The following is a 22879-nucleotide window of genomic DNA, read 5'->3' as shown; positions in this document are numbered from 1 at the left end:
TCCTTAGAAAAAGGAAAAAGTCACCTTATGACTCTATTTATAGGACAACTTATGTTCTTGATGAGCCACCTCTTGACAATACTTGATTTGCACCCTTTCTGCGCCTAGCTCAAAGGCGTTAAAGAAAAGCGCTTATGGGAGACAACCCATGTTTTATTTCTGTTATTTTTGGTTTGTTGAGTCTTGGAAGTTATTGCTACTGTAATAACCTCTCCTTATCGTTTTTATTTCGTTTTTGTGCCAAGGGTAGCCTTTAATAGAAAGAAAACAGTGTTTGGGGTATTTGCTATTCTGAAACAGATTCTGTGTTGGTCACGAAAAAAATTCTTAAAAATCTCCTGAACGTTATTTTGAGCTGCAAGTTTTTGTGCTTATGCCCCAGTATGTTATCTAACTTTCGTTAGTTTAGCATTTTCGATTTGAGCAACATAACTATTTCTTTAATTTCTATCTCTGCCTGCTGGTCTGTTTTGACAGATTTCTGCCATGTTTTGCATTTGCGTCTTATGCTTCGTATTTTTGAGTTCTTTTGTGAAAAAGAGCTTTGGGAAGAAGTAGCTACAGTAGCATATGTTAAAATGAGTGTTTGATATGTGCCATTACTGAAGCCTTGCTGGTTTGATATATTTTTATTTGCACTAATGTTGCTAATCAATTGTGCCGAGTTTTGTGTGAAGGAAGTTTTCAAGTGTAGGGAGAGAAGGATGATGCAATAATATGAAGCATGGACAAGAGCTCAAGCTTGGGGATGTCCCCTGGAGCCCCCAAGAAATATCCAAGAAGTACAAGCGTCAAAGCATGGGGATGCCCAAGGCATCCCCTCTTCATCAACAAAAAGAACCAGGTCATTTTTCAACACGCTATATTTTTTATTCCTTCATGTGATATCTGTTATCATTGGAATGTCTTTACTTTTTGATGTGTGTTTACTTTCAATAAAGTTGGATCCCATCATTCATGTTTACTTTGGAGTGAGACACGCTCCACCGCTTTGCATATTTACTTTGGAGTGGGACACGCTCCGCTGTTTTGCATGTTTATTTTGGAGTGAGACACGCTCCACTGTTATGCATTTTGCGTTGGAGAGAGACACGCTCCACTTTTATATTTATTTTAGTTTCAACTAGCTGGGTGGCCCGCGAATTCGCGGGGCTAGATAATCTTTGGGCGTTAGATAATTTAGGGATATGTTACATTTTCCTTTAAAAAAATTGAAATTATTATTCAATATTTGCATACATTGTTTAATGTTTCAATAATATTTAATTTAATTTAAAATTGTGATCATTAAAATTATTTTCTCACATTTGTCAAAATGAGAGCAAACTATTTATTTCCCCATCTGTTAATTTAGACTAATATGTTTGGAATAATGAATTTGTGGACGTTTCATTTTGCTCATAAATATTTTCCTCCTATTCATCTTTTAGGGATTATTTCCCCATCTAGCATTATTCAATTTCTGAAAAAAATCTAGCTCACCATGTTATTTTTCCAGCAAAATTTCTTTCATTTTTAACCATGTCCCTCTCACTTATTTCTTCGGTATATACATGGTCTTGTTGACCTGGTAAAAATACCAATGCGACTACTGCAAGTGCATGGTATAGACCAGGCACAGTAAGCTGCTTGAGTTGTCATTGATGCAAACTGCATACGGTATCATCATGTTTTCATTGTTGTTCGTATGCCATGAAATTGAAAGTGACAAAAATAATTAATGCAAGCAATACAAATTGGGAGCGTTACCTTTATTATTAGACTGATATCTTCCCAAATAAATTGAATTTCAAAATGTTCCTCTGTTTCATAATCAAATTGGGAGCGTTACCTTTATTATTAGTTGAATTTGTTTGAACCATATTTAGAGCTGTATTTTTAATCTACGTTAAAATCATATTGACCGTATTTATAAATTTACTCTTCAAGGCATTAATATGAATTACGTAAAAAGCAAATAATTACTCTATTTCATAATACGAACCCTCTATATATAGATTTTATACATTCGTTCGATAGAAAGCCCTTTTCACCGACACTAATTCCTTAGCGCATCATTTATGATGAAGTTGGTGGCAGAGATTCCTGCAAACCGGGTGCTGAGAAGCCTGCCCTTTTCTGAAGATGACTGTACAATATTCTCCGGTCGGAGAACATCGGCCTTGGGCGTGATTGTGCGAGATAATGAAGATTTCCCCGGCCGTCCGACCTATGTTCGGTTTCCAGGTTCGAATTTCAGGTTCAATGCATGCACCGCATGTTAGCTCAAGAAGATGATAGAACCTGTTTGAGAACTTGATACGTTGGGCAGTCAATCTAAACATTTATTTCATGGAATCGAAATCGAAATCCCTTAACTGTAGTCCACACTTCTGATCGAAAACTGAACCCGTGGTGGCCCTGCCGTTCGCACAATCCATACTGTCGTTGCGCTCTGGTTTCTCGTCATATGTTATATGAACATTGATCCGATCCTAACCACTACATGCTCAGCTATCGTTTCTCGCATGATTACTATCGATTTTGCAGTAGTTCGTAGAACTTTCTGTATAGTTAGGTCAGGCCGTCAGGCCCTTGTGTGTTCCACACTTTTCTGTCCCAAGATTGTCAAAAGTCTCACCAACATTGTCGAGCTCACCAGAGGTCATGATCGCTATCGATTTTGAAGTAGTTCATAGAACTTTCTGTATACTCAGGTCAGTGCCTTCTGCCTTGTGTCCGCACTTTTCAGTCGCGAGATCGTCAAAGGCCTCACCAGAATCGTCGAGCTCATCGGAGGTTTTCTAGCGTCCTTTGTAGAAGGCACGAAGCTTCCATCTACATGTCCACTTGACGGCCAATACCATCTCCGAGGCACGATTCTGTTGTTCCTGAATTTGGCATAGGTCGGGGCCTTATGTGTTCCGCACTTTGCCGTCGCCAGATCACCAAAGGTCTTGCCGTCATCGTTGATCCCATCAGAGGTGCTTCGATCTCGATGTCCACTGGATGGCCACTACCACCTCGGAGGAGTGCTTCTACTTTTGCTGGAGATGCCACAGGTTGGGGCCTTGTGTGCTCCGTACTTTGTGCAGGTTCTGGCGATGTGTGACCGGCATATCCTTGTCCCGAAATCGATCGGCAACCCTCTCCTTAAGCTGGCTGGGGCCTGGCGGCGTGGCCGCTGGGCAATGGCGACCTAGCATCTGGGATTTTAGATCGATTGAGGGGAGTAGGCAGTCTCGGTTCTCCAATCGAGCCGACCAATTGCGCTCGATCGCTGATGTGTATTCCTTCTCATGGCTGGGTTGCATTGCATCGATCCTTACACCAAGATGCTCTTCAGAGTTCTGACGATGTTGTTTCTTGCCCGATCGCTATGGAGCCTACCGTAGATGTTGCTGTATACTTAGGCCATGGCCTTGTTTGTTCCGTACTTTGCCGTCGCCAGATCGTCAATGCTCTCGCAGCCGTCGTCGAGCTCATATCAGATGTTTTGTAGAGACCTTTGTAGGTCAAGGTAGAACGCTTCCATCTCTATATATATATCCAACCGACGGTGTCACAACTATCTACTAATATCGCGCAGTTGTTGAGAAAACGGTGGAGACGTGGAGAATTCTCTTTTTGATCGTTGTATGCATGCACGTAGTAGTTTCCTTATCTATCTTTTAAACGGTTGTATGTGTACCGTACGTCTCCGGTTAAACAGGTCATTCGTTAATATCGTGCGCTTTTTTTTTTGCGGGAACTTTTATTAATCTAAGGCGTTCGTTTCAGCTGTCTCATCTGGGATTAATCTAAGCCATTCATTGTTTGTTGTTTTAATAATATAATAGATAGCTATCTGTATATTTACTTGTTTTTCATATATGAGAGATGTTTGGTTTCATTTGGTTGGCGTTGGAAGCATGAAAAAAAGTTTTATGTGTATGTGATGCAAATGGAAGCATTTTTAGACTGTGGCATAGTTATTTTTGCATATCTTGCTAGATGTTATTCTCATGATGAACTTGTTAATTATGTTTTCATTATGATTAGTCTCAAATACAGAGAGTGTTTAGTGTGCCATTGAAGGTTTTATGCATTGTTTTTAGCATAGAATAGAAAAGCATAATATTGTGGTATATATTCTCATGCGAATGTTTTTATTTGGGTCGACTTGGCACATGTTTTGCAACATGTTATGACTACATTACAGTCAATTCTTGCCTCTATGATCATTTAGTTTGCAACTTGTGTATCACTTTATGCTTTGATTAATATATTTTGTCGATGTGCATGATTATGGCCATTATGCTCTCTTAGTTGGTCGCACCCGATCTTTTTCTAGCCTCCATTTGTGTGAGTATTTTATTCATGCATCCAACCACCAAAAACCAAATATTCCAAATTTTCCACCATATCTACCTATATGTGATATTTCATTGCCATTCCATAGTAGTTTGCTCGTGTGCTACCTTTAAAACATTCAAACAGTTCCTCGTTTTGTGACATTGTTTTTAGCTCATGAGGAAGTAAATTAAAATTGTGGTTGTCGTCTTCCATACTAGTTAAGTAACTCAAATACTCGCGAGCTTCATCTTGCTTGTCACATAAAAAATTATATAAAAAAGAGCTGGTTTGACCACAACTTCCAATAGGGGAAGAAAATAGGAAAATTACAAGAAAAGGGCACTCCTCCATGGTTTGTGATTGCTTGGTCGGCACCCGAGGATTCGGTTAGCCATGGTATGTGTAAGCAACGGTTGGGAGGAGTGTCACAATTTTATAAGTAGTATAAATGAAAAGAGGCTTCGCCCAAATATTTCAGAACCGCTCTCAAACTTGCTTAGTATGGAAGATGACAATAGCTCTTTTTACTACTCGTTGACATGAACAACCACCTCTCAAAAGTGCATTTTATACTCTTGTTGTTTCAATAAAAAGCTCTAGCACATGAGTGATCTTACTTGCCTCTCAAAGAGAGACCTTCTTTTACTTTTATGTTGAGTCTCCACCTTATAGTTTATGCACCACTTATGAGAGCATAGTTGTCATTCTTAGTTTTATGTGCATGGTCCCAAGATTTTATTGATTGATTCATAATTATGGTATTGCTTGTTCAAACTTTTTTTTTCTAGTCATCCTTATAATCTTTTAAAGGTGTCCAAGCATTTATGTTTTGCTTCCACATATGGGACAAGCTGAGTACCACTTTATTATGTATTTATGCTATGCTCTTGACAAACACTTTGCTTTCCATGCACGTTATACATTTTCTTTTGTCTGATTACTATTCATGTTTTAGCATGGTTATTAAGTTTCATTGTTTGATTATATCTATCATGCTTATATTAGGATTCTATGATTCCAGCTATGTTTGCTTTTACACTTAGATTGATCAAAGTAGTGTGACAGCATGTCACCTTAAAAATTATCTCGTTTGTTATCACTTACCTACTCGAGGACGAGCAGGAGTTAAGCTTGGGGATGTTGATACGTCCCAAACGTATCTATAATTTTTTATGCTCCATGCTTGTTTTGTTACAATTTTTATATGTTTTATGTACACTTTTTAGCATTTTCTGGGACTAACCTATTAACGCAGTGCCGCAGTGTCAGTTCCTGTTTTGTGCTGTTTTTGTGTTTCAGAAAAGTTGTACATGAAATATTCTCGGAATTGGACGAAACAAAAGCCCAGAGTCTTATTTTTCCGGGACGAAGACGGGGCCAGAAGGACACGCGCAGGAGAGCTGCCACGTGGCGGTACATAGGGCAGGCGCGGCCCCACCCTTGGCAGCGCCTGGCCCATGTACTGGCGCCTCATCACCTCGTTTGCTCCGCCCTTCCGCCTATTTATTCCTCGTATCGGGAGAACACCAGGGACTAGAGCCTCCATCCACGAAAAGTTTCGACGCTGCCGTCGACCGAAACCCTAGTTCGGGAGGGTTCTGCAGTCCATCCCCGCACCCTGCCGGAGAGGGAAATCACCGCCGGAGGCCTCTACATATATGCAGTTGGATTACGGTCTATGTATATTGTTATAATGTCCGCATACTTTCATAGCATGTATTCTGCACCAACCATTAGCGTAGAATCTCTGTTTGTCAATTGCCAATCTGTAATTTGTTTATCCAGCATATTTATTTTATTGGGGAGGCGCCTCTAGTGAACTGTGGACCCTAGTCCTTCTTCTTTTAATTGCAATCTTCTACAACAATTTTGTTATGTTCTCTGCAAACAATTCTTCTTCCACACGGTTCGTTTAATCCTTTGTTTTCAGCAAAACCAGTGAGCTTGACAACCTCGCTAAAAGTTGGGGACAAAGTACTTAGCAGTAGCTAGATGGTTGTCCTCTCCTTATTGTGCTTCATGTATAGATCTTGTGAGCTGCCTAACATGATCAAGATCACCTATTTGTAATTGCTACATGTTGGCTTGATGTGGATCCGATTTATAGAGAGATTGCTTTGGTTGAGATTATGTATTATGTTATTATGATCTTGCATGCTCTCCGTTTCTAGTAGATGCTCTGGCCAAGTAGATGCTAGCGACTCCAAGAGGGAGTATTTATGCTCGATAGTGGGTTCATGCCTCTATTTAACCATGGGAAGTGACCTTGTTCTCTATGGTTGTAGATGTGTTGTTGCTACTAGGGAGAAAACAGCGGTGTTCTATTCAAGGGTGGTTTCATCGTTTACTTTACACACATTGCTTAAAGCTATAGTCCGTTGCTTGCAACTTAATACTGGAGGGTGTCGCGGATGCAATCCTAAAGGTGGATTATTAGTCATAGATGCAGTTGGATTACGGTATATGTATATTGTTGTAATGCCCGCATACTTTCATAGCATGTATTCTGCACCAACCATTAGCGTAGAATCTCTGTTTGTCAATTGCCCATCTGTAATTTGTTTACCCAGCGTATTTATTTTATTGGGGAGGCGCCTCTAGTGAACTGTGGACCCCGGTCCTTCTTCTTTTAATTGCAATCTTCTACAGCATTTTCCTGTTCTGTCCTCAACAAACAATTCTTCTTCCACACGGTTCGTTTAATACTTTATTTTCAGCAAAACCAGTGAGCTTGACAAGCTCGCTGAAAGTTGGGGACAAAGTACTTCGTTGTTTGTGTGCAGGTCTCCACGTTGTTGCTCACGCCGGCAGTGCGCCCTGCCACGAGTTGGTTCGCAACACCTCGGGAGAGAATGTTTTTCTCCTACTGGTCGATAAACCTTGGTTTCTTACTGAGGGAAAACTTCCTGCTGTGCTCATCATACCTTCCTCTTGGGGTTCCACTCAACGTTGCGCATAAATTCTCCTTCATCAACTCCGCGCTCAGCACGCAACATGCAAACAAGTGTGGGAACAAAGCCCTCAGCGGGCCACACCCTGTCTACCAGTCCAGCCAAAAATAGGTCCTACGCCCATCGCAGACCTTGGGACATGCTCCCAGCTTGAGATACCACTTAATTTTCTAGATATCCCTCCAGAATTGCAAGCCAGCTGTCGGGACCACCGGGGAGAAAAAGTCATTATCACCAAGGTACTTGGCCCTAAGAAGGTCTGCCCATAGACCTCCTTCATTCTGGTAAAGTTTCCAGATCCACCTCAGCATGAGAGAGGTATTCATGTATTTGGTGTTAAGGATTTCCAATCCCCCATACTTTTTCATAATCATCGTAAACGTTTTTACTCGGCTCCTATTAGTCGTACATGCATACCTAGTTGTACCAATAAGGCATGCAACATTTCAACAAAATACAGTACCAAAGTTTTATTATATTTGATTGTACATTTGATACAACACATGTATACATGCATTACGACATACATTAGGTTGTCAGCTACACAAAGGAGTCTTTCTTGCTTAAATCTTTTCCTCCTAGGCAGGTTCTTGCAGAAAGATATACCAGTCTTCCCAAGACTGGTTTATAGCTTTCGTTGAACCTTGTCTGTAGGTTTTGTGCTGGTTCATTGGAGAGGAACTTGAAGGTGTTTCCTTAACCACACGGAAACCCACGTGATCGTGCCATGCTATATGAAAGAGAGACACTTGGTAACTCACAACAACCACATTGCAGATCTTGATACCCTAAACATAGTCCCGGAAAACTGCACAGACCATTTTCATGTTAGAATAAAAACAAAGAAAAGGTAGAATCACATATGCGGATACATTTTTTTTGCTAGAAGATTAGTGGATCTTTTCATGTTTCAAACCCGTGGAGACCATATCAAGTGCCAAGTAGAGTGGATGAAAGTCACGAGGAGGACCTTCTACGAAAATGCCAGCAGATGCACTACCTCGCACTTCTTCCCTCGTTGTTATGTCTTTATTTATTTGTTTTTAGCAGATGCTAAGACCATGACATAAGATTAACCAACTCTTCTTACGCGGTGTTACCAAAATAATATCCCTATTATAAAATGATATCTAGAGTTAAATATCTGAAATATGTAGCAAAATTAGTAATGTAAATATATTTGTACATCCAGACTAGCTAAGGATAAAAGGTAGCTAGATACGAAATTCTAGCTAGAGACAAAATATAAACACAAATGAGAACAAATTATTTACATCTAACTAAAACAGTTCTACATGATAACATATCATGTAAATGTAACACAATAATGTAGATCTAAGTAACATATTACTGCTACAATAAACAAATGATGTATGCATGAATAAACTAACTCAATATACAATCCAATCTTGCCACCAAAACACCTGTTCTTATAGTAGATCCGAGCTATATATAAAAGGTAAACATGCAAAATCTAATAACGTAAACTAGTGGGAGGACGTGGGGGCATTCTCGCACCACTGTGGCCACGGTGGAGGTCAAGGATAAGCCGGTTTGACCATAAGTATCAGCGACAGGTCTAGCATACGAACGTGTGGATCAACGCTACTCCACATCCAACATGCCGCACATGAGTTCATGGGCATTCCAGTGAGGAAGGTCTCCGGCCAAAATCTAGCTTCCGCCTCGCTGGCGAGTCGTAATCTTAAGACGGGGTGGCTGTGGAGTGGAGTGCGACCGGATAAGGTTGTTGGTTCTGATTTATATGCAAGAAAATGGCAAGGATTAAGTCAGTTGGGCTGATATTCCTATATTTTGCACACTATGTATCCAACTGAAGCCGTTTGCGTTGGTGGACTTATGCCATTACAAATACACACACGAATCATTGAAGCCGATAGTGTACGATAGAGACCACCACACACGGTCATAGATAATAAATCATGTGACATTTGCATGGCTAAGTGGGAGCATAAAATGGAGCAAATTGGTTATAGTTTATAATATATTTGGGTTAAGACTCGAGCTGAACCAATCACTCAAACATGGTTTCCCTTTCTTTCACAAAAGACCATCTATGCACGCAGGGAAGCCGGTTTCTAACGTTTCTTCTTTGCCGGAAGAAATGCATGCACCCGTTCCTCGCGGAGAGTCTCACATGATTCATCCACCACACTATGCTCACCTTCTTCCTAATCCTACGCCGACACGATGGACTCCTTCACCACCATATTCTCCTCCAAGTCCCCCTCTTGCATCGTGGCAAGCTCCTCCTCCTTTAGTACATGATCCTCCTATTGTGGAGCATGCTCCTCCTCCGAGTTAGACACCGTGAGGTCGATGATGCTTTACCCAGCATAGCCATGCTACGAGGGATGTTCCTCCTCTGCACATCTCGACGCGAGGCTGATGCAACCTAGAATGGATTCAAAGGGAGGCATTCTACAAATGTGGGGAGGCCTCCAGCGGGAAGAGTGAGCGACGCAACTTATAGTCGAGGATGTAAACGGTGTGAAACTTTTTAGTTTGCCTTTTATACGAAAACGGTGAACTTGCGGGACTATTTCATGAGCGAAATATTAAAAATGACTTTCTATAGATTCAACGTTAGTGATACATATTTGTAATCACATACAGTTTCCACATAAGAAAGCGTGTGTGATCTTCGTTGTCCTCCACATTCCTTTCGCCTTTGTTGTCATCGGAGGACCAACCGGAGTACAAAGAGGAGGAGTCAGTTTGGTAGTTAGTCGGTGGGAGGAACTACTTCTCCTTCGTGACGGGACATGCTTGTCCCTCCTCCACCACCGGAGGTGCCTCCTCAAAACGGTGACGCAGCGGGCGCTTCTAGATGCAAGAGAGGCTAGCGATCTTCTTGCAGAAAACTATGTCAAAGTGTTGTGTGTCCACCGTAGTGGGGGCGGCTTTATGTAGCATGGCCGAGGAAACTGAGTCGTAGGCGATGTGTACGTGGCACGTGGGAGGAAGACGAAGAGGGTGCACGCGTCAACGGAATACTAGGAGGCAATACCACCTAGTGCGCCACTGCTAACATACATGTGCGCCACTGCTATAGGGTCGAGGTGCGCGGGAAAAAGAGGTGCGCAACTGGTAAAAAATTTAAATTTGGATCAAGATCTAGATCTAGATTTTGTTTATTTCTTTTTGCATTTTTTGTTTTCGTTCTAGTATGCATCTTGTTACGTTCTCTGTGATATGAAGCTCCACTTGCAGTTGAAGAAGAGGAAGAAGGAGGAGGAGTCCGTAGTTGGAGTGGAGGAGGAGGAGACCGAAGTTGGAGATGTAGTTGGAGGAGGAGGGGTCGGAGTTGGAGGAGGAGAGAGTGGAAGAGGAGGCCGGAGTGGAGGAGGAGGAGGCCAGAGTGAAGGAGAAGGCGGGGGTGGAGGAGGAGGAGGAAGAAGAAGAGGTGGGACTGAGTGGAGAAGTACTGTGGAGGAGGGAAGAGGAGGGTAGGGATAAGATAAAGGGTGGCCGGGCCATTTCAAATTTCGTGGGCAGGAAACTTAGCAGTGGCGCACCCATAGCTTGGTGCTCCACTGGTATTTTTTTTTTGAAATTACTGCCGGAAATCTAAAACCTGAAGAAAGTATTGTTTCTGTTTCGGTTTTGGGAATCTAAAAATTCTCTAAACTCCCGGAGGGCGTTGAAATCGGATGTAAAATTTTGCATAGATATATTTTCATATAAAAAGGATTTTCATCGGATGTCGTATGCAACTACAAATCCCGTTTTACCCATACATGACACAATTTTAAATAAAAAGTGAAAATTTCATGTTTGTTAATTTCTTTTGCACCTCTTACTGATGCGCCACTGGTAACTTCTACGCCTATCTATACCCACAGCCCCACACTTACCAGTGACGCACCCCTTACTGGTGTGCCACTGCTATATATCTCACATAGCAGTGGCACACTAGTACGACGTGCGCCACTGGTAAGCTTGGGATGGACCATGGCAGATATTTAGTGATGGCGCACTACTAGGCCGGTGCGCCACTGCTAACTTGCCTGCCAGTGCGCCACTGCTACCACTGCTATATAGTAGAAAAGTGGTGCGTCACTGGTAGCATTTTACGGCTAGACCTTTTTCTAGTAGTGAGAGACTCATTCAAGAAAATGTCACAAAAAGTTTACACACGTTCAGGAATTTGGCAATCGTTTGAGATGGTGGATGTATACGCTGACGCTTATTTTGGCATGAGCCGTGTGCAAATTTCCTCTTATGGCCCTGAAATCATTTTCGTATGTGTTGTACCCGTGTCGGGGACTACTTGGACCGTGCACATGGTCAAAATTATTGGGCATCACGATTGTTGTGCATCATACACGGAAAAGGCCTTGCTTCTGCCATTGGAGCCTTAAAAGGCCCGATCTTTACTAGTGGTAGTAATATATGACAACCTCTTAATTGTGTCTAATAGTCCTATTTTATTCTTTGATTTTAGTTTGTATAAATTAAAGTTACTTTTCATACTATAGGATGGTGTCTTGAAAAAGCACCATTTTTCAAATATTTTCTACAAAAATATACCCCCTTGATCTATAAATAAACACTAGTGGAAAAGAGGCCTTTCGTCCCAAGCAAATGTTTCTGTTTTGAACCAAACCGGGACCAATGGGGGGCATTGATCCCGGTTCATCATGAAAACCCTTTAGTCCCGGTTCGTTTGGACCCTTTAGTCCCCCTTCGTATTATGAACCGAGACTAAAGGGTGGTCTATGGGGCAAAAGTTTTTAGTTCCGGTTCGTATTACCAACCGGGACTAAAGGTCTACCCTTTAGTCCCGGTTCGTAATACAAGGGGGACTAAAGGGTTTTTTGCCTCTCCATGCACCTCCACCCCCCCCGGATCGCCTTTTTTAACACTGTAAAATATAAAAGAAAATGATAGAAAATTCAAAAAATAAAATCTTTTCAGATTCTTGTATGTTATGCAACCTACTATTAGGGAAAATTAACAAATTTGAGTTTTCATTTTTTTTGCAAAAAAGGTTTGAAAAATGGTAAAACCGCATTAACTTTTGCATACGACGTCGAAAAAAACGTGTAATATATCAAAATCATCGTGGGAAAAAGTTACATCCGAATTCACCTGGGTTTACCCGGTTAGCCAATTTTTAGATTCTCAAAATTCTAAATGAAAATATGAAAGCAGGAAGATTTTAGTTTTTGCCAGAAATTCGGAATTTTATATTTTTAATTTTTTTAAAATAATAATTACATCATGCATAAAGATTACTATTACTTAACCATAAAGTTAGCCAATTTTTAGATTTTCAAAATTTCAAGTTTGGCAAAAAAATATTAAAAAATAATAAATTTAAAAACTATTATAATACAAATTTAAAAAATTAAAATTATAATACCATTACCACAACATGTTATTACGTCATTAGTTTTGTTTATTAAAATAATTATTTGTAATTCGAATAATAAATAAGTGTGACATCGACCAACATGTTAATAGGATTGATATGATACTAGTATCACAACATGCGCGCGAAACACTTGGAAGCGGGATGGGAAATGAACTTGGAAGTTAAGCGTGCTTAGTCTTTGGAGTAGTGGGAGGATGGGTGACCGAGCGGGAAGTTGGACCACGGGTAAGTAATTTGACTATTGATTAAGCGTAGTTAGAGATTAAGTGTAGTTAGAAACTAAACTAGTTAAATAAACTGAAATACTAGAAATTCTAAAAAAATAGAAAAAAAGAGGAGCGAAAAATAATTGGACATAACCAAATGGATTAAAAAAATAACGAAATAACCTTTAGTCCCGGGTCGTGTTACAAACCGGGACTAAAGGTTATTTTCCACGACGAGCGCCAGCAGCCCACGTGGCGGGACCATTAGTCCCGGTTTGTTTTACAACCGGGACTAAAAGGGGGGACCTTTAGTCCCGCCTAATTGGTCCCGGTTTGGAAACCGGGACTAAAGGCCCAAACGAACCGGGATTACAGGCCCGTTTTCCACTAGTGAAAGGGACTTATCTTATTTTGGTTTCAGCTCTAACCATTATTTTTTTCCTCTAAAAGTGCTATGCCACAAAAATTACTTTATTGGATTCACAGTTGACAGAATGTCATAGTGATATACTTTCAGATTTTTCTCAGTCACGTTGTTAGCGAAAGTTTGGCATGAAATAGGAGGGGATATTGATGACACTAACCTGTTAATAGTTATAGAATATATACTTGTAAAATTCATCAGATTTGTGCCTTTTTGTATTTTAAATATATCATTACAATGAACTTTACGCATAGTTAGAACATGCCAAAAATAAAAGGTGGAAACAATATGATTATTACCAGACTATATAATATGAAAATAAAACAGAATTAACGTGTGTTAGTGGATATAATTTTAATGAACATCAACGTGTAACTTGGATAGTGCACATACATACTCACATTTTTGGCGGTCCATGTCAGCAGGGGCCACGCTTTTTGGTGTCCTGGCGTGGCGAGGGGCGATGGCATGCACACGCACGACGTTTGTCCGGTTGCTTCCGCACGTATAATTGTTGCCCTATTTATCGCACCGACCTTCATGATGCCCGGGTCCAACTGAAAGCTCCGTTTTTGGGCTCTTCCCTATCGACGTCGTCTCCAAACCTTTGCAGCAACTAATCTCTATCTAGATTCAGATTACTGTTTTGTACTGATAATTGTTTGCTTAACTAGGCTCACTTGTTTGCCGCTCCAAATTTTCTCTATTTAGTTACTCCCTCCAACCCAAAATGTAAGGGTGTCTAAAAATTACTTAAAAGTCAACGTTTTCTATCTTTGACCAAATTTATACATAAAATATGAAAATTTACAATACTAAATCAATAACAATATATTTACCATAAAATCTATGTTTTTAATGTGTTCATTCAATATTGTAGATCTAGATATTTTATCCTAAACATTTAGTCAAAGTTTGTAAATTTTATTTTTTTGGCTGTTTTTAGACGCCTTACATTTTAGACCAGAGGGAGTACAAGTATTCCTGACCAGAATGTAATAAACTCAGCATGTCACATCTCAGTAACCTTAATTAGTCAGCTCCATATTTCTTGGAGCGTCCTTCAGTTTTGATATCAGCATGGAGAAAAATATGCATAAATATACGAGCAATACTATACAACTCAAGAAGATTTGACGATTCATTTTGTCGTAATATGAAAATATCGTATTTTGTGTCACACATCAAATTCACTTCCTGCACCGACAAATAAAGAAAAGACAAGCTCAACAATACGACGATGACGCCGATAGATATACACCAAAGGGTTACCTTCTGATGGTTCCTGTATGGCAGACATGGTACAAAACACTTGCATCGGTCGACAAGTAGACATACAGGCCGTCGTGGTCTTGGTCAAGTTGGGATCCTCCAGAAATTGACGCCTGCCATGCTGGCTAGGGAACCCCTGAAAGATCGATTCATCAATACATGTAGTGACAAATGCATTTTGCACGCGCGCTGCATGAAAGGTACGTGTACATAGCGGCGTCCACCGCCAAAGCCGTGTCGTACCATACGATTCAACTGGGATTATTCAACGAGAGCCGTCTCTGCTTCGTGTCACGCCCAGCCTGCATGGTTCATGCACGGCTGCACTTATTTCTAGAGAAAATTGTAGAAATCATCACTAGCTATTGATGTTGCCTAAACTACACATTTTTCCTGTTTTTTTTTTTTTTTTGCACATATCCATGTAGTTGGTTGCTCATTCTCGAAAAAAAAAATGTAGTTGGTTGCACATCTGTCTAAATGTCAGAGTAAACTGATTATAACATATCTGGCAACCCATACCTGAGTGAAGATGTTGCATTACCTATCCATCTGTCATCAACTGAAAATGTACCAAATATTCTTAACATTATCCTACGTTTCATTAAGCCGATGTGTCAACCAATTTAAGGACTTTAATTAGTGACATAAGTATGTACTACCTTCGTTGGAGATTATAAGGCCTCCATTGAAATTTGAGCCAACGTTAACCATAAGTTAACATATAGGTATAAGTTATATGTTACATAAATTATTCTATTGGATTCATATATGAAAAAAGTTTCCAAAAATTTATTTTTTTATGACAAATAAATTGTATTTTATTACTTAATTGCATAGTCAAAGTTAGGCTCAAATTTCATTGGGGTCTTATAACCTCTAACGAAGCTAGTAAATAAGTACTCTTAACGCCAATCCTATATACTGCAAACAAAAAAATTAGAGCTCCAGTAAGCAATGCATGAATCATTCCTAGTTTGTACGACCGAAATTCCACTCCGAGCGAAATGTTTTAGTACAACTCTTTCAGCCATTCCAAGATAGGCACAGAAAGGATATCATGACAATTAGAAAATTTCATGAACATTTATAGTTCATAGAAATAGTACAAAGATATTGTTTTTTAAGAATACACAAGCGCTATCCTAGAACACTTGTCATTTCTGAGAAATATGGGTACGTACTAATATCAAGTGATTAATAATTTATCTATTTTTTATTGATAAATGCATTATAGTGTTGATACCAAGCACATCCAACCGTTTGCTACACTCAATGTTTCATAATATAAGATATTATTACTAAACATCACTCACACTACTAGAAACTCAATTCGGCTCCCGGGTGCGTATGATCCCTCTACCATAAAAACATATTTCCAAGTGTTAAAAAATTTTGACAAAAAAATTTACGTATACATCTCCATAATATATGTGTATTCGTCAAGTTTCACGAAAAAATGATATTTTTTGTAGTCTAAGCGAAAAAGAGAAAATTTATCTTGTGACAAGTCTTTGTTTCAGCACCGAATTTTGTCTTTTTTACACACGCCACATGACATGTCGATTTTTCATGAAACGACTTTGTGAGCGCGTAGCACATGGAGATGTACGTGCGAAATTTTTGTTTCAATTTTTTTGACATTTTAAAATGTGTCTAACATGTATTTGAAAATAAAGGGAGCATATGCTCCCATGTGCCAAAACATCACTCACCACTACCATCAAACTCAGGGAACTTCTAATTTCCTCTTCTTTCCTTGACTTGCTTGCCAAAGCCAATACTCCTGCATGGAAATTCAATACTTTCTTCTGAGCTCCGCATGACTCCAATGAAAGATTCAGGTGATTATGAAGGAACGAGTATACTTTAGCTGCTGGATCAGCTGGATACCAACCGGTACTTAAGGAAGGAAAACCTGTACTGTTCGGCATGAGCATTCAACTTATCCTCATTGACACTGGGATCTTGAAGAAATGACTACTTCAGATCGATTCAACGGCATTGAATTACCCGGATGTGTGGGTCTAGTCAGGTCGTGACCCTCGATCAAACCATCCTAGCAATGCCCTCTTCTCAAAACAGGCGTTCGATGTACGGATCATCGCCGCGGGGGTGGAAATTGGAATTGGAAGGTTTGACAGCCAAGGAGCGGCAAATAAGTCAATCTCTTCGACATAGCTGAAGAGAAAAGGAATAATAATCTCTTTCTTAAAAAGTAAATCGATCGAAATACTCCAAGACTCCACCTTTGTCATATATTCCATATATCACATTAGATAGATATCATATTCATGGAATATGATTCACTTTTAAGATGCCTTGATGGTGAAATGGTAGACACGCGAGACTCAAAATCTCGTGCTGAAGAGCGTGGAGGTTCGAGTCCTCTTCAAGGCATAATATGGAGAATGCTCGATTTCGTGCGTTTAAAGGCAGGGTTGAGCAACCAATCATAAGCCGGATGCATTTCCCGTGCCCCTATTTAGTTAGTACTTTCTAGTTAAGAGCGAGAAAACGAACTATTTAATAAGGCCCGTGGATTCATATAAGATCCATCTGTCTAGAGATCGTCATATACATCTAGAAAGCCGTATGCTTTGGAAGAAGCTTGTACAGTTTGGGAAGGGTTTTTTTGAGAGAAAAGAAGAATCTACTTCAACCGATACTAATGATAAAATCACATAGTTTAAGTGGCCATCAAATCACACTCCTGATACTGGGTCCATTCAGATTCTAGCATTCATATTCTCATATATAGTCAATATTTTTTCCAAGGGAGTTTGTAACGAGCAGGAATCGAACCTGCTCTATTCGGATTCTAGTCCGTCTAGATACCAATCGATAGTTTTTTTTAAGCAGTTCAGTGCCTCCTTAATCTGCGTAAGTGCTTTTCGCGCCCATGGCGGGCGCAGCAGGTTTGATTTCGAGATCCCGCACACTCGATGTCTTAAAATCAGACCCCCCTTTTCCCTTTCCTTCTTTTACGTACAGGGATTACCGTCATTCTTACCCCTCTCAACCACGAGAATGACAAATCGTGGAGAGCCACATACCCTGCTTTCTGAGCCTGAATTCTATTTAGCTCAGCGAAATCAGAGAGCGCCGAAACGTACGCCGCCGTAGATAATATAAAGCCAATATGCGAAGTGGTCAAAGTAGGAGTCGCAGGTACATAGCGTTTCCTTCACTCGCTCCACTCACCCACTCAACATAGAGATATGGCTTAAGCAACAAGTAGGGGGTCACTCTCAGGCATGTAGGCAACTAGCTCTCTGGTTATTCTTGCTGGATTTATTATCATAGGTGATTCTTTCCCTGTCTACAGTAAATTGGTACTCGAACTTATCACTCAAATAAGGGATCATCCGCGACCAAATCCAATCTTGATTGCACATTTCCAGTGAGGTCCAGGGCTTTGCTGGAAAGCATGATTTCTTGAGTTGGATTCAGTAGCCCCCACTTTCCCCTTCAAGAAGAATATTTCATTGCCAGGATCCTCGGTAGGAAAGCCTAAACCTTCACTAGAGTCAGGAAAGGAATAACTTACTTTGTTGGTAGTAGAGCTGGTTCTCTAATTCAACCTGAAAGAAACCTAGGGCAGATTGGCCTACTCTATCTCTTCTAACAAGACAAGGGCAAGGGCGCTAGCAGTGTGAAACATGCCGCTATATCTGGCACTTCTTTGCTTGTAACAAACAGAGCTATCTAAAGCTTGAAAGTAAGCAACTGAGCTATATATTCCAACGTACCATAAGCCATCCTTGATCCAAGGCAAGCAGCTCCCTCCTCTCGAATAGGCTGATCGGTGATACGTGAACATTCTATAGTCTTAGTAAGAGGAGGTAGAGTGAAAGATTCGCCAGGTGTGAAATCCCATCGTATTCGAGGAGTCAAGGATTTGCTGGGAATTCCGGATCGTAGAAAGGGAAGATCTAAATATGGTGCAGAAAGACCTAAATCGAAATGAATGGAAGATGCCTCTGGAACTTTTTGGTTTTCTGGTCAATAATTTATGTAGGAGAGATGGCCGAGTGGTTCAAGGCGTAGCATTGGAACTGCTATGTAGGCTTTTGTTTACCGAGGGTTCGAATCCCTCTCTTTCCGTTTCTGTTAATTCACCAACGTTGATTTTATTTTTCCTATCTCTGCTTGGGAATCAGTGTCGGGTACATGGAAGACAGATATATGAAAGGGGAAAGTTTAGCGCATGCGCAGGTGAAGAATAAAAAAACCTCATCTTGCGACTCATTAATCGCTGAATGGAAATTTCAATGCTGATCGCTGGTTGACTTGACTTCGGAACTTTCTTTTGGGGTGGTGACGTCTGGACTTTTATGCCATACTTGGGCAAAGCCATCGAGACTATATCTCTCGGCTCACTAGAAAGGTATCTTTTTAGGAGGTGGAGAGCATTGTGAAAGAAGCTATGATCTAATTTTTATAAGGCCCCGGGCCAGATAGATTCCCCGCTGCCTTCTTCCAGACCTGTTGGGATGTCATTTAGTTTTATGTGTGGGCCGCCATCCGAAATATCTTCAAGGTTGTTAAGATGATTTAGTAGATGTGTCGGTATCGTTTTCATCTGCCGTTGGGAGTGACTGCTTTGCTAATCTCTCCTTTTATCCTTCTTTTCGGAGACAAGCACATATTACCGTAACCTAGTGATTAATATATCCTGTTGGTACTACTTCGTCGAGCAATCAATCCTTTTTCCATTCTTGTTCTTAGGTTGTCAGCTTCTTCTTGTTCCACTTGCAAGGCAAGGAAAACAAAATGTCAGTTTCGTTATTACAACCTTATTTTTTTATGTCAAAGACAAAAAGCTACGCGCAAATTCTCATTGGATCTCGGTTGTTCTTAACAGCGATGGCTATTCATTTAAGTCTTCGGGTAGCACCACCAGATCTTCAACAAGGTGGAAATTCTCGTATTTCGTATGTACATGTTCCTGCAGCTCGGATGAGTATAGTTATTTATATCGCGACAGCTATAAACAGTTCCCTCAGCTACTGTCTTCTTTCTATAATTGGTCTCTAAGTCCAAGTAATCAATAAAGTCTAATCCTCTTCCCAGCTCCGCCACCTCCTTTCTCATTATTGACACGTTTTTGCGATCCCTGTTTTTGAGATCCTCAATGACTACCACCAGAAAGGGAATGTGACCACCATTCTTATTTTAGAAAAGTGCATTCTAGGTAAACATAACAATATGAGAGAGAACTCCGTTCGGCTTATAAGTACTCGATTGAACCAATTGTTTTTCATTTCCCAGTAGGTCACCTTGGGCCAGCTGCTGACTTTCTAGAAAGAGACAAGGAAGTCGATTCAACATAAGGGAAGAAAGAAAGACCCCTGCGGCGTTTGGTACCTTTCGAGATAGCTGCCTTCTATCGTTATGCTTTGGAAGAGATCTTCAATAGAAGCAAAGCATACCACCGATAGTTTGGTACAATGCACTTTATGCCATAATATAGAAGTGGAAGCGGGGAATATTCCTAACAAAGCTCCCCCTCCTCCCTGCCATGGGATTCCCGATTGATCGGGTGGATACACCGAACGAAGGAAAGAAGACAGCTTTTGAGTAGGCCGTCAAGTGGATTATAAGCAGATTCATGGTACTTTGATCGTAGATCGTACCTCGGTGGGTTCAAAACCAGCTCTTACAAGTGGCTACTGTAGGTCCAAATCCAAAGAAAAATCTTTTTCATGTCCTTAACGTGTATCTATCTGGAAAGTATACCGTGTACTATCAAAGCAAGCAAAAGCTCCTTCGGTAGCAGGTACGAATCGATAGCCTCGGAAAACTGCGTTTTGAACGAACCCGTACTTGAAAGTAGTAGACCTAAGGATGGTACGTACATCGGACGGACAGGCCCTATAACCTTTATTGAACGACTAAACCCCGGAGGCGACTGCAATGAGCAAAAATGTAACTCACCGGCCTAAACGACGAGCAAACACTCGAACGTGAGAGCAAGGGATCACCCAACGAATGGACGAGCTCCAAGGAGGCAGGAGAGAGGGAGGCAAGAACCATGCTTTCAGAGAATTGGCGGTCCGAATCCACTCCGACAAAAAAAAAAAAAAGACTAAGCCGTGCCGTAAGGGGGGATTCGAAGCACTTCTTTTTCCATTACACTAGGTCTACCTTAAATGCGTTTTGACATATTTTCGATTACCACAAATCAGGTGATTGTAGCTTACCTTCTCTGTGGCTTCAAGATTATGTATGCTATCTCTTTTGCTTTTTTTCTATCTAATACTATCTACATTCACACGCTTATTCCCAAGTAAAGGAACGAACAAGGAGGGGTGCCCGCCCTCTATGTGTTTGTTCTCTTTGCATTCTAATACCAAACTAGAAATAGGAAATCTACAGACCTTTTGTGGATCTATACGCGCATACGTTTTTGCTTGGCTTTTTCTTAACTCCGTTTTGTATGGCCAGTACCAATTTCCTATGCTAGCCTTGCTTCCATGTGGATATAGGTAAAGAAGACTACCCCGCCTGAGCATTGACCGCTAAAGATGCCACTGCTTCTCAATCCGAGACAACAACTAACGCATCTTTTGGTGTTACTACCCCAAACCCCAAAATCGGGTGTATAGCTCAGTTGGTAGAGCATTGGGCTTTTAACCTAATGGTCGCAGGTTCAAGTCCTGCTATACCCAAAACAAAAAAAACCACTCTTGTATTCGTAAGGATGCATAGTACCTTCAAAGAGCACTCTTTGGCCTTGAGACTCGCCCCTTTCTCATCAACATCTCGACTTCGCTCGTTGTTTGAGGTAAGTATAAAGGAGATCAGACTGGCTCGGTCATTGATAGGCCGGCCTTCTCCTTATTCATTGGATAGGGCGCGGGGGAAAGTCAAGTCAAGCACTAGTTAGTTGGGGTGGGACGCACCAAAGCAGCGTTCGTTGCACTAGCGCCTTATAGGATGATACGATCCCGCTATAAAAAGATTTGTATGTGCCCTACACCTGGGGCGTCATCGAGCAGAAAGAAAGGGAGGAAGGTTTGAGAAGGGAGGAAGACGCTATGTCCAGAACAGAAGGGGTAGCAAAATGCAAATACAGGATGCCACTTATCTTCAAATAAACTAATCTACTAAGTCAGGATGTTTAGGAGGAGGTAAGACAAAAAAGCAGGCAACGCTTTTCGTGTCTTCTTAGCTCCGCTTACTGCTTCTTCTTAACTGAGAAGCCAACACAGCCTTTTTGGATCTGATCGAATAGAACCTTGCCTTAGACCTTGCGACCGAATACTCTTCGTTCGGATTGACGACTTGGACCCACTTCTCCATACGGTGAGAGAGAAAAAGAGCTGTAGATTCGAACAGGTAACGCAGTTGGAGTAGCTTGCATGCCTGCGAGGCTAAGGTGACATGTGTTTTGGATCTTCCTCTCTTTGCTACTAATATACTATCTCATGTTACGTGATGGAGGTGGTATCACTTGTACATACAGTTAGATTTAATGGTCAGAATTAAGTTTTGAAAAAATTGTGTGATTTATATTTTGGAAATAGTTTTCAACATGTTACAGTACTCCGTCCGTCTTTTTTGGTCACCTGAATGTAGTGCTGCGAACCTTTTTTAGATAAAAGGACGCAAATTGCCCAACTTTAAATTAATAAAGCTCTCACATTCACACATATGTTTCGTACATGCTGGCAGCTTAGCCAAGTACAGATAGAGAAACTACATGCCCGTATTGGCACAACTAGCACTCAGCGCGCATCCTTCTTAATCTTGCGCCCATCTTGGCTTGGCTTTCCTTGTCCTGAAGTTTTGCCGTGAGAGAACAAAGCTGCAAATAGACAACACAATGTCAGCGGGGTTAGCAAGCACTCTCTTCTCAAACACTAATTTGTTCTGAACACTCCAAAGAGTCAAATGTCGTAGTTCTTAACTATGTTATCCAGCTAGCACAATCTGCTCCAGCACATGCAGGAGCAACATAAAGTTGATGGCAACGTGTCACGCTAATATATAGTTAACCAGCCACGATCCTCATGTTAATTAGCTTGTTGCACCTAGCTCTCTGGCTAGAAACAAGTACGTGGTTCCAATTATACATGGCACCTTTTCGATGAGATGATGATGCATGCATCCCACTGAGAACAGAGAGGAGAACAAAAGAGTGCTGAGATATGTGCGAAAAGCGTTGACCGAAGCACATATGACTATATGAGCATTTGGACAGTAGTACGTAGTGGTCTGCTACTTGACCTGTTGACCCTGGTTGCTCCTATAAAGAAACTCGTCTTTCTGATAATGACAGTGACATGGGGAAAATGTCAACCCA

The 22879-nt window shown here is 40.8% G+C and overlaps 3 non-coding genes across 3 annotated transcripts; all 3 read left to right on the top strand.

Annotated features, from left to right (window-relative positions):
* Positions 1–16887: 16887 nt before the first annotated feature.
* Positions 16888–16968, top strand: TRNAL-CAA. Its single transcript has one exon. It is a non-coding gene; the product is annotated as a tRNA-Leu (tRNA).
* A 1620-nt stretch (positions 16969–18588) lies between these two features.
* On the top strand, positions 18589–18675 carry TRNAS-GGA. Its single transcript has one exon. It is a non-coding gene; the product is annotated as a tRNA-Ser (tRNA).
* A 2494-nt stretch (positions 18676–21169) lies between these two features.
* On the top strand, positions 21170–21242 carry TRNAK-UUU. Its single transcript has one exon. It is a non-coding gene; the product is annotated as a tRNA-Lys (tRNA).
* Positions 21243–22879: the final 1637 nt, after the last annotated feature.

This window comes from Lolium rigidum, chromosome 5 (assembly GCF_022539505.1).
Source record: "Lolium rigidum isolate FL_2022 chromosome 5, APGP_CSIRO_Lrig_0.1, whole genome shotgun sequence".
Lineage (NCBI taxonomy): Eukaryota > Viridiplantae > Streptophyta > Magnoliopsida > Poales > Poaceae > Lolium > Lolium rigidum.
The sequence above is the reverse complement of the archived record's forward strand: the minus strand, read 5'-3'. Positions and strand labels throughout refer to the sequence as shown.